This window comes from Arvicola amphibius, chromosome X, assembly GCF_903992535.2.
Source record: "Arvicola amphibius chromosome X, mArvAmp1.2, whole genome shotgun sequence".
Classification (NCBI taxonomy): domain Eukaryota; kingdom Metazoa; phylum Chordata; class Mammalia; order Rodentia; family Cricetidae; genus Arvicola; species Arvicola amphibius.
The window spans coordinates 34735347-34746721 of NC_052065.1; positions in this window are offsets into that span (position 1 = coordinate 34735347).

Genomic DNA, 11375 nt, shown 5'->3' on the forward strand with positions numbered 1-11375 from the left:
TCTTTATTAATTACACAGACGTTTGTGGGTGTATCCGTAGCTCTCGCCAACTGATCACCCCGATCAAACTTTTTATTCAGCTTTTATAGGTTTTTCTTTTATCAGGTTACATGGGGGGGCATAGTAACAGTAATTTTATTGGTAGGGGTTTAGATCATTTTGGGGACAGTCCCATTTGTCTGTTCCCAGGTTTCTCGCAAGGCATACTTTATCAATTTGACAGCTGTGATAAGGTAGCCTAGGGGGCTTAGTCCGGTCAGCTAATCTTTTGACAAGATGTAACCCATAAAAAATATCCTGCTGTGGCACCAGTTGTCCATAACGGAGACAGTGTCTGACCCAAAGGTCACCTATCTCTGCCTCCTAAAAGTTAGCTCAGTTCACATCTGTCGTTTATCAGGACTGGCCAGGACACCATTCTCAATTTATAGGTGGAAGTTCTGGTCTTGTAAATGAAACAGCCAGTCGTAAAATGACCTAAGCTTCCCAAACATCTGAGAAAACAGCTCTCTGTGAATGAATGATCCTTGATCTGCTGGGAAAGCGGCTGATGGTCTGTTCTCATTCTCTCAGACTTGCAACTACATATATTTTCCTCATTTTTAGAATATATATATATATATATATATATATATATATATATATAAATTTTATTCTTGGACTCTTCACTAGCACTTATATCAATTGGCTCACTACCTTCTGTAAATCCAGTTTCAGGGTATTCAATGCCCTCTGGCCTCCACTGACATCTGTGTACACTTGGTGAACATAAACTCTCATAGGCAAACTCACATATACATAAATAATTTTTTCTCAAAAAAAGCAGAGCTGGCAAGATCCAGAAAAAGACCAGAACCTTGTGATAGCAAAAACACAGATGAAATCAGACCTTTATTAAGAAGGAAATTATCAGAAAGGCCAAAGAACCTAAGAATTTCTGAAAGTCTTTCATCATTAGTGTGAGAGGTTTGTCACCCATGCTAAAAGTACTGATCAGCAACTAAGAATTCAATACTTAGTGTCTGAAGTTCCATGTTTCTGTCCACTCATTATATTTGTTAAAATCTTGCCAACTTCCTTTGGATTTCTGAGTAATACCTTCTTGTTTAAAGGACACTTCAAAAGATGGATTGCTTTATATTTTTCTTTCTGACAAAACTTCCTTTTATCATCTTGTTGATACTCTAGCTAGTCCAATTGGAAAAAACCAATGCCTAGCCCACAACACAATACCTGAAATTATTTTTAGCCCTTGAACTCTTTTATCATGAGCAGTCATCTTTAATGGTGGAGTTTGATTGTATCATTTTTGCTGCCAAATTGCCTCCATGTTAGATGAATCAATATTAAGAGTTAGAATAGGCAAAGTAACAAGACAGAATGTCATTTTAGACTATTAGAGAAATGATTATTTTAATTTCATATAGGACAGAACATATTATAATCATGGTATTTAACAGTGGGTATAATTTTCTAGATTAAAAGAAGTGGCTCTGTGAACATAGCAGAGAAAGTTGAAATGGGAAAGAGGGTTCATTTGTGATGGAACAGTTTTAATGTAGAATAATCATGCCTTTATTGCAAGGTAGTTGATACCTATGTGTTTTACTTGAACTGTCCTAGATTGTGAAGGAAGCTTGTGTTCCAGTGCATTATTCAGGAGGGCTCATCCTGGGGAGCAATAATGGAGGAGAAAGAATAGTGTAGTAAAGAAGGCAGGATAGTGTGGAGGCAAGGCACAAACAGATAACAGAGTGACTTTAGTTAGAAGAGAATATAAAGGCAAACAGGAGGGCATACACAGGTAGGAGGGCTTATGCAAGTTGCTGAACAGCTGATTATTGGAAAGTATGCATAGGTAAAAAGAATAAACAGATGGGAAGACATATACAAGTGAACGGGTAAATGCAGATGAAAGGGCAAAGGCAGGTAGAAATGCAATATGTAAGTGGGAGAGTTTATGCAGGTGGGAAGATGTGGACAGGTGGAGGGCTTATGCAAATGAGACTGCGGAGGCAGGAGGCGGTATGGCGTAGAAAAGCAGAGGCAGGTGGGAGAACTTATGAGGGTGGAAAGGCAGAGGCAGGTAGGGGGGCTTATGGAGGTAGGAAGGTAGAGGCAGGTGGATTGCTTATGGGGATAGGAAGACAGAGGCAGATGGGAGGGCTTATGCAGGTGGGAAGGCAGAGGTAGGTGGGAGGGATTATGGGGATAGGAAGGCAGAAGCAGGTGGGAGGGTGTATGGAGATAGGAAGGCAGAGGCAGGTGGGAGGTTTTATGCAGGTGGGAAGGCAGAGGCAGGTGGGAGGGCTTATGGGGATAGGAAGGCAGAGGCAAGTGGGAGGGTTTATGCAGGTGGGAAGGCAGAGGCAGGTGGGTGGGCTTATACAGGTGGGAAGGCAGAGGCAGGTGGGAGGGCTTATGCAGGTGGGAGGGCTTTTGTAGTTAAAAGGCAAAGGCAAATGGGAGGGCCTACATAGGCAAGAAGGCATATGGGGCTGGGAGGGTTTTTGCAAGTGGGAAGGCATATCCAAGTTGTGGGGGACTATTGTAATTAAGAAGACCCATGCATGTGGGAGGGCATGGTAATGTTTTACTGACCTGGTTATAGCTTCTGAACAACATCCAGATGGTTCACAGTCATATGGGTAGCTTTCAAAGATACAACCCAGAGAAACATTCTCTCTTATTCATTAAGGTCCCTACAGAATTTTGTTTTCTACCACACTCAGAGGAGCTGTTGGTCTACCCATCCATAACTGGGTATTAGAACCCAGCATGATCATCGTAATTGAAGCTGAATCTGCAGTCTGACTCCTGGCCCAACAGGAGGTAGAAACAATCAGTAGTATTAGAACATGAGCCATGGTTGCTATCTGGCACTCTCAGGCAGCAGAAACAATGATGTAAACACAGAGCAATATAAGCAGCCAAGGTATTTGAGAAGTATTTGGGTTTGTTTCCTGGGATTCAGATACTAATATGATCAGCATGTGTATCAACAGATCAAATAAATGTTAGGAAAGTGGGAGAAAGAACAAGAATTTGAGATTGTAAAGAGTTAAGGGGAATGATTTTAAGAAACATAGGAATCAATTTAATTGATGTATTGTTCAGACTATTTTCAGAACCTTCCACATCCAAAATGTGCTTTCCCCATCAATGATCAAAGGATATCACAAAGACAGAAGTCAGCAATGTAGAAGTGACTTGGCAAAAATAGAAGACAGCTGCCCTAACCACACTCCTTGTTGACCATCACCTTACTATTTCATGCACTGGCACAAGAGGATAACATTAAGGTAACGTTTTCACTGCTTGGAAACATACTGTTGTTACCCACATGTTCCCCTGCATTCCAAAGACAGTGCAGCTAATGTTTTGGTCTTCCCCAGGTTGTTTTTCTGTCTTTGTTCATTGGGACAGAACTCAGGCATGGAGAAGAAAGATGTGTCAACTTCAGTGCACAACAGTTGTGGTTACCTTCTGTCATATTCTTTGATATACTATGTAAAAGAGGGAGGAAGAGAGAAAGGAGGAGAGGGAGGGAGTGGGAGAAAGTTACTATTTTAGACATCCTCTGTAGTAAATACAAAGTTTTCACATTCTCATTCTTGGAAGAATGTATTGACAGGAAACAAACTTCATCAGAGCCAGTTCCCATGGGCACAGGGAATGATTCCAAGGTGGGAATGGTGGTTTGAAAGAAAATAGTGAGTGGTAGTATTAGGAGGTGTGGCTTTGTTGGAGTAGATATGGACATATTGGAAGAAGTGTGTCAGTGTGGGGTTGGGCTTTGACGCTTCCTATGCTCATGGCTCCACCCAGTGTTTCAGTCAACTTCCTGTTGCCTGCAAGATGTGGAACTCTCAGCCATCTCTCTAGTATCATGTCTACCTGCACACTGTGTGCTCTCCACCATGATGATAATGAACTGAACCTCTGAAACTGAGAGCTTACTACTACCTCAATTAAATGTTTTTTATTATAAGTGTTGCCATGGTCATAGTGTCTACTCACAGCAACATAAACCTAAGACAGTGGGTTATAGGGTTATTTATTATGATGAAGGGAAGCTGTGTGATGGAGTGATGGGAAGACAGAATGAGAAGAATGCAAAGAAAGTGATAGATAGCCCTTGTGAATATTTCATATTCAAATCCCACCAGCATTTCCAACAGCAGAGTTCTAAAACTGTTTGAAGCTATGACATTAACTTGGTAATATGTTAATTTTGTCTTTCTGAATTATTATCATGAAGCAATGATATTCATGTGAATATTATGTGTTTTCAAGGTCAATATCTAGTGTTTGCAAGGTCATCATATAATCAGTCTGAGAATTTAAGGTGAAAATGTGCTATTAATAATTATGTTGGAACAAAGGCATAAACCAATATTCTCCTGGGAAAACTAGAACACGTGGTACCCTAGAAATATGTTTAAAGTTTTTTTTTTGTCTTTTCTGGTAGACATCATTCGAGACAACCATCAGAAATAGCCTTTTAAAGGATTTCTGTTGTGAAGTTCTATAGAAAGAGAAACATTTATTGAATTTTCCTAACTAACAAGATGTCCTAGTTGGATAGTAGGGAGGACTGTCATCCTTTGCTACCAACTGTGTATGGAACAAACTTCCAGAATAAATGTAAAAAAAGTAAAAGAAACTGCTGCCAAGTGACTAGAATTTACTACTATATCTTCTGATGGTGCCATCCAAATGGTTAGTGGAGGTGGCATCTCTTCCTCCCTCCCCCATTTCTCTGGACTAAAGTAATTGTTTTATCAACCATTGCATTGACTGGTTGTAGTTGTGGACACTGTAAAGTACTGTCTGAGATCCTTCTTCAGAACCTGCAGAGGACTAGAAGAGAACCAGGACTGTGTAGAAGATGCAGGAGAGGAAAGCATTGGACTAGTGAGTACAGATCAAAAAGAGATGATCTAAAAAATCCCCTTTTGGGAAATGGATGCAAGGACCAGCCTCAGGCCCCAAGACAAAATTATGGGACAATCTGGCAATCTGTTCCCCCACAAAAAAAATCTATACAGGACCTTTTCAGAGCAACCCCAGGAAGTGCAGGGCTCAACCTCAGTTCTTCGGTATACATGGTTCTAACACCTGAAATCGGGATGCAAGCTCTCCCCAAAGGGGTCTATGGGTCTTTACCAAAAGGCACTGCTAGGAAGAAGTAGCTCAACTATGCAAGGGATCTTTGTGGCTCCTGGAGTCATTGATGCTGATTTTGAAGGATAGATCAAGGTGATGGCTCATTCAACAAATGGAATTTCTGTAGTAAAATCAGGTCAGAAGCTTCCACAATCAATCTTAGTTCCGGCTGTACAGACCAAAAATCAGAGTAAGAAAGAAAAGAGAAGAAAGGACAGATTTGGTTCATCTGATGCATATTGGGTACAAGCCATAGGTCATCGGAGACCAGAACTCACTTTGTTTATAAATAAAAAAAGATTTTCTGTCCATCTAGATACTGGCACAGATATTTCTGTTATAATTGCAAGCTAATGGTCTTCTAAGTGGCCCAAACTGCAGACTATTACATAGCTACAAGGAACTGGTCAGATTAGAGATCCTGAACAGAGTAGTAACAAACTGCATTGGAAAGATGGGAAAGGCCATAAAGAAACTTTTAAGCCATATATTATTCCTTATTTACCTGTGAATTTATGAGGCCAAGATATTATATCCAGAATGGGAGTATATTTATATTCTCCCAGCATGGCTGTTACTAATCAGATGTTTCAAAAAGGATTATTACCTAATCAAGGTCTAGGCAAGGATAATAAGGGAAAGATTGATCCTGCTGTACCAGATAGTAGACAGGATTAAGGTATTTTTAGGATAGGTCACTGAAAAACCTGCAGTCCATGCAGACACAATAATATGGAAAAGTGATGAACCTGTATGGATGAATAAGTGGCCTCTAACACAAAAAATTACAAGCTGCCCAGCAGTTAGTGCAGGAACAGCTGGATAATGAACATATTTCACCATCTAATTCACCATGGAACTCTCCAATTTTTGTTATTAAGAAGAAATCAGAAAAGTGGAGATTGATTCAGGATTTAAGGGAGGTTAATGCAACCATGCAGCCAATGGGAGAGTTACAACAAGTGCTGCCTTTTTCCTACAGCCATACCAAAGGGCACACATAAAATTATCTTAGACTTAAAAGATTGTTTTTATACCATTCCTTTAGCACCACAAAGATTTGCTTTTAGTATTCCTTCAGTTAATTTCAGAGAGCCAATGAGGAGATATTAGTGGAATATCTTACCTCAGGGCATGAAAAATAGTGCTACCTTATGCCAGAAGTTCATAGCTCAAGCTATACAAAAGGTTAGAGATCGATTTACACAAGTTTATATTATTCATTATATGAATAATATATTTGCCTTCTCATAGAGATGAGGATATTTTACTAGAGACATATAGATTATTACAACAGAACCTAAGCCATGCAGGGTTAATTATTGCTCCTGAGAAAGTACAGAGGCACACACCTTTTCAATATTTAGGCCATATGTTATACCCCAAAGAAATTAAGCCTCAGAAGATAGAAATTAGGAAGGATGACTTAAAAACTCTTAATGACTTTCAAATGTTATTAGGAAATATACAATGGCTGAGGCCCTATTTAAGGTGTCCTACAGAAGACCTCGAGTCTCTAAGTGAAATCCTTAAAGGGGATAGTGATCCAAATTCCAGCAGACAGCTTTCAGAAGCTACCAGACAGAGCAGGCTATACAGGAACAGCAGGTGTGCTATATCAATTACAGCCAAACATGACAGGCATGTATTTTACCTACAAGACTAGCTCCTACAGCAGTTTTATGGCAGAACGAAACACTTCTGTGGCTGCACCTTCCTGTATCATCAGTTAAAGTATTAAATCCTTATTTTCAAGCAGTAGCATACTTAGCACAGAAGAGCAGGATAGAATCTAGGAAATATTTTGTCAAAGAACCAGCTGTGATCAATGTTTCTTATACTAAGCAGCAAATTGAATGGTTATTCCAAAATAATGATTCTTGTGAAATTGCATTTGCTCAGTTTCAAGGTCAGATTAATAATCTTTTCCAAGCTGACCAGTTACTGCAGTTTACTTAACAACATTTATTCATTTTTCCTAAAACAGTAGCAAAGAATCCCATAAAGTATGCTTTGTTGATATTCACCGATGGCTAATCTAATGGGAAGGCTGCTTATTGTAGTGATGAGCTGTGGGCCGGATTCCCGCCGCCCTGCTCCCGCATGCTTAGCTTTACACGTGAAATAACATCACACAAATTGTATTCTTTTAAATACTGCCTGGCCCATTATTTTCAGCCTCTTACTCACATCTTGACTAACCCATTATCGAATAATCTGTGTAACACCATGAATGGTGTCTTACCCGGAAAGATTCAGCATGTCTGGCCTGGTGGCTGGCTTCATCGCATCTCTCCCTCAGCAGAGGCATGGCAGTCTGTCTAACTTAGGAGAGGTGTAGCATCTGACTGAGCCATCTACCTCACTTCCTTCTTCCTATTCTGTCTACTCCGCCCACCTAAGGGCTGGCCAATCAAATGGGCCAGTCAGTTTCTTTATTAGCCAATGGGAATCCTCCATCAGCTTATCTAGTCAATGGTAAAGGACACATGGTACAGACAGAACTAGCTTCAGCTCAAATAGTTGAGCAGCAAGCTGTAGCTTTAGTGTTTAAGAATTTTGCTAGTAAGGTTTTTAATCTATATATTGATAGCTGGTATATTTATAATGCATTGCAAGTGTTGGAAACTGTGCCATATATATGAACTAGCAATGAACAAGTTAAGATATTGTTTCAGCAGATTCAGGAAGCCATATAACATAGAAAGTTACCATGTTTTGTGGGACATATCAGAGCACATTCAAGTCTTCCTGGTCCGTTAGCTGAAGGTAATGCTCTAGCTGACAAACATACAAAAACAATTGCTCTATCTCAGATTGAACTTGCTCAGCAGTCACATGATTTGCACCATCAAAACAGCTTAAGTTTAAGAAAGCAATTTAAGTTGACCAGAGAAGCTGCTCACCAAACTGTTAAGCAATATGAAAGATGCCCACAATATCTACCTGTGCCTCATTTGGGGATAAATCCATGAGGACTGCTTCCTAATCATATATGACAAATGGATGTTACTCATGTTACTAAATTTGGAAAATTGAGATATGTGCATGGGACAATTGATATGTATGCATTCAGGATTCATGATGGCCACAGCACAAACAGGGGAAGCTGCCAGGCATGTAATAACTTATTGTTTGAAATGCTTTTCATGCATGGGAACCCCAAAAGTAAGAATTATGGACAATGGGTCCAGATATGTTAACAAAGCTTTTTTAAAGATTTTGTACTCAATGGAATATCATTCATAAGACTAGTATTCCTTATAATCCTCAAGGACAAGGAATTGTGGAACATGCACATAGCTCCTTGAAAACACAACTCCAAAAGATTAAAACAGGGGAGCTGTATCCTCAGACACCACACAATGCCTTGAATCATGCATTGTCTATGCTAAACTTTCTAAATACAGATGTCCATGAGTAATCAGCAGCAGACAGAATGTGGCATAATAGTACCAAAATCACCTTTGCTAAAGCAAAGTGGAGGGATGATGTGGGAGAGTTTTAGTTGATTTCATTGGTTAATAAAAAAACTGACTTGGCCCATTTGATAGGCCAGCCCTTAGGTGGGTAGAGTAGACAGAACAGAATGCTGGGAAGAAGGGAAGTTAGTATGCCTCTCCTCTCTGGGTCAGATGTGATGGAGCTATCCGCCAGGTCAGACATGCTAAATTGTTCCCAGTAAGACACCACTCATGGTGTTACACACATTACTAAATATGGGTTAATCAAAATGTGAGAGTTAGCCAGTAAGAGGCTGAAGCTAATGGGCCAAACAGTGTTTAAATGAATACAATTTGTGTGTTGTTATTTCGGGGCATAAGCTAGCCAGGCGGCTGGGAGCTGGGTGGCAGGAACACATCCCACCGCTCCTCACTACAGAGGGACCCTTGCACTGGAATATGGAAAGGGCCAGATCCCATATTAATCTGGGGTTGAGGGCATGTTTGTGTTGTTTCACAGGATGAAAATCAAGCCAGATGGCTTCCAGAGTGATGGATTCAGTGCCTTCAGCAGAAGGATACCAGACCTGAGGATAGCATAACTGATAATGGCCCAGCAGGAGAAACGGAATAAGAAGAGCTTGAGGAGGAACTGGTGATCCAGCTTTCCCAGCCTCCACAGAGAGGAATGCCTGATACAGAGGAACCTGAAGCTGCCGCCACTCTACACTGCAGGGTGCCATTCTGCCTCCAGAGACTTTGGACAAAGCGGCCCTGCTGAGATGACCTGACTATGATGTCTGCAGCTTGCTGTGGTTTGAAACCTGTTTGCTTTAGAACTAAGATACAGACTGAACATTTGAGTGTTCTTAATTTCCAGGACACAGAATTCATTTTGAATAAAATACTAAACTTAAGAACTAAGACCTAAGCTTGCCCATCAGGGAAAGAAAGGCTCAAAATAAGAAATGACCAAAACCCCTCTTCACTTAATAAGGGGGCAGACTAAGGGCTTAACAGCTGCCCAGAGACTAAAAGTGGTATTTGATAACAGCAAATGTTATTGTACTCTTACCAGTATTGACCTGATATAAGATGATGAGAAAAATTGGTATTGACCAATGATACTAAGAAATAAATCTTGTTGTTATTGGCAATTACTGAAAAGAGTTTGTGACACTATAAATGTTGGGAGTTGATGTATATGCTAAGAATTTTAGATCTAAGTGGTGCTCTAAACCAGGGGAAGAAACATTTTCAACTCAGGTGATTCTTTCCTCCTTTAAATAGGAGACTATAGTCTTTGGGAGCATGATTGTTCATAAAGCGTTATAATTTATCCTGACAAAAAACGTGGCTATGAGACACAGGACCCAAAAGTATATTTCTCTCCACTAATCTCTTTTCTTTACAGAGATCAGCAGACAATGATGGGCTTGAAGCTTCTCCTCCCCAAATGCCTAAGACAGGAGCTTGCATATGTTAATGCATGTTCCAAAGACGGAAAAATTTGGGTAAAGGAAGAAGACTTTGCCCAAGCTAGGCGCGATCTATCTGTTCTGTTGCAGAAGCACAGGTTTTATTAAAATTATTAAGAGGAAGTGGATTGTAGGCCCATATTTCATACGAGATATTTTTCGCCAGGTTCTCTGGCCATGCTTGATTTCCAGGGAAGTGCTGTCCTGCCAGACAAGCTGTAGCCACCTAACAAAGGCTCAGGATGTATTCCTCTCTCTCTTTTGTTATTATGTAGTTCACCTGGGGAGAGGTGTGGATTCCAAGCTGGTGACTGAGTTGCAAGTGTGAAGGTACTCCTGAATCCCCCTTAAAGAGAATATTAATGAGTTTCCACCTTGGTTTAGCTGGGGAAATAAAAGGTGTTTGAATAATAAATGTGGGGATCTTCAAGAATGAATGAAGGCTGAAACTCCCTTCTGATTTTTCTGTGTGAATTGTGTCTCATTATTTCCCACGCCTCCACATCAGTCCAGTTAGGGAAAAGTAGTTTTATGTTGGGGCATTGGACCCCAATAGTCACTCCTCAAGGCCATCAAACTCCTGTAGCAGGAGGACTGTGTAAACAAAGATTTTACTGGATGTGGGGAGGATTAAAATATTTCATTTGCATAAAATTCCTATAGGGATGATGGGAGTGGATTCTTTATCCTAAACACAAGCTTTATAGTATTTGTTAGAAAATACTCATGTAATATTTCTTACAGTCTGACATTTGACACATTCTGGCCTTCAAACCTCAATAAAATATTCAAGTGCTCTTATGACTCACAGCAGTATTTTTTATGAATGTTCTACATGGAGAGGCTAGAGCCTCTTCTCTCCGCCGAGCTGTCACTTTCTTTGAGAATAGATGTTTAAGGAAAGAGAACAAAGATGTATGTACACCTTCACCAAGCAAAGAAAGCCTAGTGTGTACCAAAGTGATCTGCAACAAGAAGTGTTTGCAGCTTGGAAGACAGTTAACTTATTAGAACTGTAGCCAATTTCTGAGGGCCTCCTGCTAGTCTCTTCCTAAGATAGACACTGTCCTTTTCTGACCAGGTACCCAGTGCCCTGCACAGAGCCCTGCACAGAAAAGGTATGTAGTGTATGCTTGGTGAGTGAATGAATGTGTGCTGGTGTAGAAAGATGGGCCAGTTCACACAGTATCCCAGGACAATACTTCAGCTCTTTACAACTGCAAAGGATCAACTTCAGGGGAGGAAAACTGGGGAAATAAGAAGGATCATGGGAATGAGGGAGATA